This window comes from Muscardinus avellanarius (genome assembly GCF_963383645.1).
Source record: "Muscardinus avellanarius genome assembly, chromosome: 19".
NCBI lineage: Eukaryota > Metazoa > Chordata > Mammalia > Rodentia > Gliridae > Muscardinus > Muscardinus avellanarius.
Window position 1 is genome coordinate 12,039,291 of NC_137805.1, and position 8,080 is coordinate 12,047,370.

Sequence of the window (8,080 nt, forward strand, 5' to 3'; positions counted from 1 at the left end):
TCCCAGGTATTGGGATTACAGATGTGGGCCACCATACCCACTTAATTTTTTTTTTGTATAAATGGCATCATACAACTGGACTCTTTGAGTATGACATCTTTCACTCAGTAGTATTTTATTTGGAGACAGGGTCTCTCTAAGTTGCGGAGAGCCTCACTAAGTAGCTGAGGCTGGCTTCGAACCCGTAGGATCCTCTTGTCTCAGCCTCCCAAGCGCAGGGATTACAAGCGTGCGCCACCACGCCCGGCTTTCACTCAGTAGTAAACCTGTGGGAGTCCTCCACTTTGGTGTGTGTAACAAAAATTCATTCTTGTTCATTGCCGTGTAGTACTCATAGTACGAATGTGAAACAATACATACATATTCTGTTGGTGGTAGATACTCAAATTGTTTCCAGTTTGAAAATATTAGGAATGGCTATGCTCTGAACACTTGTATACACTGCCTCGGTGGACAGAAGCACTGGTTTCTAGAGAAGATACACTCATATGTGAACATGTCGGGTCAGCTCAGGTAGACTACTAGTTTTCTGCACTCTGGGGTGTCTGAAGTCTCGTGACGCTCCTCTGCGGTGCTGTGTTTGCCCTGAGGTGGGCATGGACATCTCAATTCTAGGATGCCTTGACCACAAGGAGACCGGACCAGACTTCATTTTTTTTTTTCACATTTGCTCAGAGCTGGCACCTTGGGGCAGAGGTTACTCTTGTTTATTCAGTGCTAATGCAAGAATCGGTAAAGAGAGAGTACTAAGTCCCCCTGGGAGAGCACTTTTCATGTATGCATTTTATTTATGTCCTTAATGATCCTTTGCTTTGATATTTATTTCTAGAATTAAATATCAGAAAGTAGCAGAAAGACTGGATCAATGTGGCAGAAGGAAAGGATGCTTTCCTCTCTTAAGTTTAGGCTCCAGAGGAGCTCAGAGAGATACTTCGCGCATGCACCTGCTCTTGGCTTACAGAAGACAGTTGGGATGGTCCAGAGTTAATGAATAGCCTGAAACACTGTTCAAAGATCAAGAGGAGAGAGCTGACAGACATAATCAAAGGCAGTTCTGAGAGAAAAAACTGATGCCGTTTCCTGGCTATACCTTCCAAGAGCGGCATGTGCAAAGCGCTGTGTCATAAAAAATTGAGAAATGTTGACATACAGTGGTACTACAATATAAGAGGGAGTGCTAAGAGAATCCCCAGAAGAGAAAAGCAAATGCCGGTCATGGTGGCGCACGCTTGTAATCCCAGCATTCGGGAGGCTAAGACAGAAGGATCCTGGTTTGCTGACAGCCTCAGATACTTAGTGAGGCCCTTTGCAACTTGGTGAGACCCCGTTTCAAGATAAAGAATAAAAAATAGGGCTGGGGGTGTAGCTCAGAGACAGAGTGCCCCTGGGTTCCATCTCCAGTACCAAAAAAAAAAAAAAAAAAAAAAAAGGCAGGTGTCGTGGCTCATGCCTGTAATCCGAGTACTTAGGAAGCTGAGATAGGAGGATTGCAGGTTCGAGGCCAGCCTCAGCAACTTAATAAGACCCTGTTTCTGCCGGGCGTGGTGGCACACGCTTGTAATCCCTATGCTTGGGAGGCTGAGACAGGAGGATCGCACAGGTTCGAAGCCAGCCTCAGCTATTTAGTGAGGCTCTCAGCAACTTAATAAGACCCTGTTTCCAAATAAAACATAAAATAGGTCTGGGAGTATAGCCTAGAGGTAGAAAGCCCCTGGGTTCCACCCCCAGTAACACCAAAAAGAAAAAAAAATCCTGTTTCAAAACAAACAAACAAACAAACAAACAAGATGGTATAGTCCTGAGGTGGGATGCCTCTGGGTTTAATCTCCAGTACCCCCCTCCAAAAAAAGCAGATGAGTTCATCATACCAAAGGAGAAAAATCACAGTCCTTTGAATAGGACTAATGCAATCAAGAGAACTTTGGGTTCATCAAGCCCAGAAGCACAGGAGCCTTGCGGTAACTGCCGAGGGTCCAGGCAGGCACCCGGAGGAAGCACAGTGTGTGCCCACCCTGTGTGCACCCGCCCTGCCCTCCTCCTGCACTTGTCTGGAGAAAGGGTACCTGACATGTCAGGCCTGCACCCTGTTCTGCCGGGTCTCTCTACCTCTTAGCAGCCACTTCCTCCATCTCTGGCATCTTGATACCCCCAGCCTTTTTCTCTGCTTTCTCTGAAAAAGCCTTCTCTCTATGACAACTCTTCCTTAGGGTTTTTTTTTTTTTTTAAGTTTGGTCTCATTCCAAATTTCATATTCAAATATGTCTCTTTCTCAGCCGCCAGCCAGAATCGGCGGCCAGGACCCTGAAGGCGCACCACTCTCTGGCCAACGTTGCTGGCAGGAGGATCAGGAGCCTGTGCAGACGGCGGCTTTCCTCCTGCTCCTCCGCTCGCTCAGTTCCCTCGGCCCTCCTCTCTGCACTCGGCCTCGGGAGAGTCATGAAACGCAAGTTCGTTCTGCCTCTGCGATTCTGAGAGATTGGCTGACTTCGCTCTGAGAACAGACAGGCCTCTGCTGATGCTGAACTCCTACTTATTTATGGGGTCTATTAGAGCATGCCAACGCCCTGGCAGCCTCTCCCCAACACAAATGCATTCCGCAGCTGTAAGCTCCAGGAAAACTTCGTGTAGGCCAATTTCAGTTTTACATCTACGAATATTTGGCTTCCCATTAATTTATAATGGTCCTTGAAGAGCCATTATTGTTAAGTAAATATTCACAGTCTGAAACCTACCATGATATAACTCCCCACATCTGTGTGCTGGGAAACAAAGATATGGATGTATAGTGGGTTGCTTCTCATCACTTTCATTAAAGGATCGCTCTCCCTTTCTCTCTCAAATGCCTCTGTTTTCTTTTACATTTGCTCAGAAAGCGCAGGAAACCGAACCGAATAATTTCCCATCACCATATAAATATGGTAGTCTGATCTGAATTACCAATGAAAAGGGCAGTCTTAACTCAATATTTTTGTTTTTTTAGAAGGTATGTCATCTTACTTTTTTTTTTCTGGTGGTACTGGGGATGGAACCCTTCTACCTCCGGGCTACACTCCCAGACCTATTTTTTATATTTTTATTTGGAAACAGGGTCTCTTAAGCCTGCGTGAACCTCCTATCTCTACCTCCCAAGCCTGCGGATTACAAGCGTGCGCCACCACGCCTGGCAGGTATGTTATCTTATGAGGTATAAAAATAAATATTAGGAGCCAAGCGTGGTGGCGCACGCTTGTAATCCCAGCACTTGGGAGGCTGAGACAGGGGGATTGCAGAGTTTCGAAGCCAGTCTCAGCTATTTAGTAAGGCTCTCAGCAACTTGTGAGGTCCTGTTTCCAAATAAAATATAAAATAGGTCTAGGAGTATAGCCTGGAGGTAGAAACCCTCTGGGTTCCATCCCCAGTACCACAAAAATAAATAAATAAATAAATAAATAAATAACTATTAGAAGACTTACTGAATCTGGCTCTCCTCTACCCCCCAAAAGCCTAGCAGAAGTAGAGTTCACAGCTAACTCTGGATAGAATGAAAAGCCCTTGAGGAATATGACCCCAAAGGCAAAAGGGTACCCTGGGTCCTACAGATTAAAGCAGAAGCATCAGGATTCATCAAATCTAGGGTCTTCTGGAACATGAGCTAATTTTCAGCCCGCAAAGGGAAGAGAAAGTACAAAGGCATTCAAAATATTTCACTAGTTCTGCACAAAGGGGCATTGAAGAAAGATCAGAGGAGCATGAAGGCTAGAAATTGTTTTTAGGGAGATGGCCTGATCCAAAGATGGCCCGGTCCTGAATCCTTCCTTTGCTAAGTTCACCTGGAGACTCCATGAAACGGCTAGGTGGTGTTCTTCAAAAGCTAGGTTAGTGGTTGGTTTTTTTTTTTGTTGTTGTTGTTGTTGTTTTAATCTGGTAATTCAGTATTTCACCATAAAGCTTTTGGGAGAAAAGAAGCAGGGAGTTACATAAGAGACAGAGGGTGACGCACACAGGTTCCTAGTCCTGCTCTAAACCCACACAAGGATGCTCTTGGTTCTGCTACTTCTTGCTGCGAGGGAAAGGGTGCAGAAGGGCACCGCTGAGAGCGGGTGCTGGGGCCAAGCCAGCCAGTGGCCTGTGACCCTCTGCTTTTCCACTTCCCTTGGTCCCTCTCAATGAAATGAAGACACCAAGACATCTCTGGGGGATGAGGAGGAAGTAACTCCGAGACCGTCCCGTCTCCTTGTCCCTCTTCTCTAGAGTACAAAGCATCCAGGTGGCCCACCTCGCAGCAGCTGCCTGCCCCTAAGGACCTGACTGACCTCCCACCGCACCAGATCCCAAAGTGGAAAGCGGACTGGCAAGCGTGCCATCGCAGAGTGCTAAGGAACGCGGGGGCTGCCCACCTGAGGGCCCTGAGCCCCTTCAGAACAGCCTGCTCCCGAGGCATCCAAGCCGAGAGAGAACATGGTAGAATTTCAGACTCAGTGCAGAGGTTCCACCAGGAACACCCTTCAACTAAGAAGCTGCCCGGATCACTCGGATCGTAACCTGTGGGTCATGGCCCACACGGTGCACAATGAAGTGGGCATATCTGTGAGCACTGCCGAGTAGGCGATGGGTTGGAAGGCCTTCTAGAACTCCTAGGAAGAGGGTGTGGGTCTTGCTTATGTCTGTGCCCTGACAGCATCTGGCCCTGCCTCAGAGGTCAGGTGGTCTGAACCTCGGCGGGTTAAGGAAGTGTGGATCCTGGAGCATCACTTGGCCGCCTCTGCGGTCCGCATCCGCTCCCAACTAACACACAGTCTGACTCCCGGGTGCTCCTAGAGCTCCTGTTAGGATAAATACACAGAATTTAGCATCAGGTACACAATGATAAATAATTAATTGTGATAATAAAAAGGACCACACAGGTGATCTGACTCAATCCGGAATCTCTTGTGTCTTTTTTTTTTTTTTTTGGTGGTACTGGGGATGGAATCCAGGGGCCTTCTACCTTTGGGTTATATTCCCAGACCTATTTTATATTTTCTTTTGGAAACAGGGCCTCACTAAGCAGCTCAGGAGTAGAACAACACTGGGTTCAGTCTCTAGTGCCACAAAACCAACCAACCAACCAACCAACAAACAAATAAACAAAAACCGAGGTTAGCATTGAAATTATATTTAGAGCATATTTAATTGCTAAAAGCCAATGACTATTTTCTCCAGTAGATTCATGTAAAAAAAAAATGTTCTGGGTTTTCTAATATGAGGATGGAATTTGAATTTGTAAATTCAGGAGGGTAATCAGCCAGTCATGTAGTAAACTAGACATTCCTCACATAGGTGCACTAGTTGAATAAGGGGGGTAATTATCATTTCATACACTTCCTACTTTAAATCGTTTCCCAAACCGCAGCCTATATATGGGACGTGACTTTCTCTCTGGTTATTGATTGGGGAGCAGGCCATGCCCTGCTCTGCGTTCCTCAGTGCTGGTTCCTGGGCGAGGCGTAGCACTGGACTACTCCATTTTATAAAGCAGTATTTTTCCAGGAGCTACCCAATTTGAATATCAGCGCAGAAGCAGAACGACTCTCTACCTCATTAGTAAAAGTAAGAACCACATCTGCACAGCACAACCATAAGGCGCCAACTGATAAATCAATCACACTAATAAGCAACCGCCACTTGCGAACTTATGGATTAAAGCAGTAACACGTGGACACGTGGGCGTTATCAATCCCGTATCAGAAAAGCCAGGCCATGAGCTCAGCAAACACACCAGACCACGGAATGAAGAAAGCCCTCACTGAACGCCATAAAAGGAGGGCACCCGAGACTAGTCCCGGCGCACAACCTGGTCATCCGGGCACTTGCCAGGAGCTTGTGCAGGGACATGGGCAGTGATGGACCTCGGAGCCTCTGGCCTTCGCCTTCAAGTCAGCGTGGTTCTTCCTGCCTGTGACGACAACAGCAGGGCCCGCCAAGCCGACACTCTGGAACTGCGGTCTGTCCATCTAGACCCTGGCCAGAAACAAGTTCCAGGCTGCAACAGCTCCGGCCCCAGGACAGGCCCTTCCGCCGCTTCTCCAAGTCTTCCGGGTCCTCTGACCACCTGCAGAGGCTCACATCTGTACTGCTGCGTCTCAGCCTCCGCCACCCCGCGGCCACCTTGGCCCTTTAGCCCGTCCCTGGCCCTCCCCAGCCTTCCTTTGTGTGAAGTCTCATGTGTGCCCTGAATCTTAGAGACACTGGAAATTAAGATCGGAATAAAAGAAACTCTGATTTCCTGGTTTATGACTACCAGGTGACTCGCAAATGTACACTGAATAGCAACTGATGAAGGTGGCGTAGCTTGTGGGTTTATTGTTAGCCAGTAGGTTCTGACATTTGAGAAAGACACAGATGTGTTTGGCCCATGTTAATGACCATAGCTCGTTCACAACAAAATGTATTAAAAATCTAACATTAGCCAGGTGTGGTAGCACATCCCAGTACTTGGGAGGCTGAGACAGGAGGATCACAGGTTCATGCCAGCCTCAGCTACTTAGTGAGGTCCTCCGCAACTTAACAAGACCTTGTTTCAAAAGAAAAAAGAAAATAAGGTTGGCGCTGTGGCTCAGAGGTAGAACGCCCCGGGTTCAACCTCCAGTACCCCTCCACACATACACACACAAAGTCTAATGTTAAAAATCTTATATTTTGCTTTTTTTTTTTTTTTTTTGCAGTACTGGGGATTGAACCCAGGGGAATTCTACCTCAGAACGACACCCCCAACCTTATTTTTTATTCTTTATTTTGAAACAGGGTCTCACTGAGTTGCAAAGGGCCTCATTAAGTAGCTGGGGCTGGGGGTGAACCATAAACCTCCTGTCTCGGCCTCCCGAATGCTGGGATTATAAGCATGTGCCACTATACCCGGCTACATTTTGCTTATTTAATTAAAAATATTTTTTAACATTGTGATGGTTAGAGTCTTTTAATCTGTGATTTTAAGACCCTGGTGTCTGAAGTCTGCTTAGCAACAGGAAGTGGTTTCTCATAGGCCCACCCCTCCTCTTGGTAGCGCTCAATGCAGAGATGAGAGCTGGCAGCCTGAGGGAGGAGTCTGACCCTTCTGGGGGTTATGTTTGGCTTGTATGGGTTCAGTTTTAATTTTTTTTTTTTTTTTTGGCACTGGGATTAAAATGGTACTAGGCATTCTACTCCTGAGCTACACCCCTAGGCCTTTTTACTTGCTTACTTTTTATTTTGAAACAGGGTCTCACAAAGTTGCTGAGTGTCTCACTAAGTTGCTGGGACTGCCCTCAAACCTGTGTTCCTCCTGTCTCAGCCTCCCAAGTACTGGGATTACAGGCGGGCTGTTCCCAGCTGGCTCGATGTTTTTGTTGTTGTTGTTTTGTTTTGTTTTTGGTGGTACTGGGGTTCCTGGAAGCCCTTCACTGGGCTACATTCCCAGACCTATTTTTATACGTTTTTTAATTTGTTTTTATTTTATTTATTTATTTATTTATTTTTTTTGGTGGTACTAGGGATGAAACCCAGGGGCCTTCTACCTCCAGGCTACACTCCCAGACCTATTTTATATTTTATTTGGAAACAGGGTCTCTTAAGCCAGCAGAGGCTGGCTTCAAACCTGCGCAATCCTCCTGTCTCCGCCTCCCTAGCGCAGGGATTACACGCGTGCACCACCACGCCTGGCCTGGCTGGATGTTTTAAATGTTTGAATTTAAATCTTAAACTGAGGCTTGCACGCTCATGTTTGCCACACTGTCTCTTTCTGGTCTTAACCTCTGCCTGTTCTAACAGCTGATCATCCACATGGCCCTTGGAAGCATCTGCCGAAACCTTTGGGCTGTTTCCCCCACCCTGGCAGAAAAGCTCTCATTATCTTGAATCTGCTTCCAACCCCCATGGGAGACACGGCAGTTCCCCACAGCTCAGGGTAAAATAGACCAGTAGAATCGCTTTTCTCCCCACGCCTAAAGTCAGCCCAGAGGGAACCGGAGCTTTGCCGGTGGGGATGCTCCAATCTTTGAGGCCTAACTGAGCGGATGAAAAGCCTCCCTGCCCGGGACCAGGGAGAAAGGGGCTTCCAGAAGTCAGAGCATCGGGCCCGGGAGGG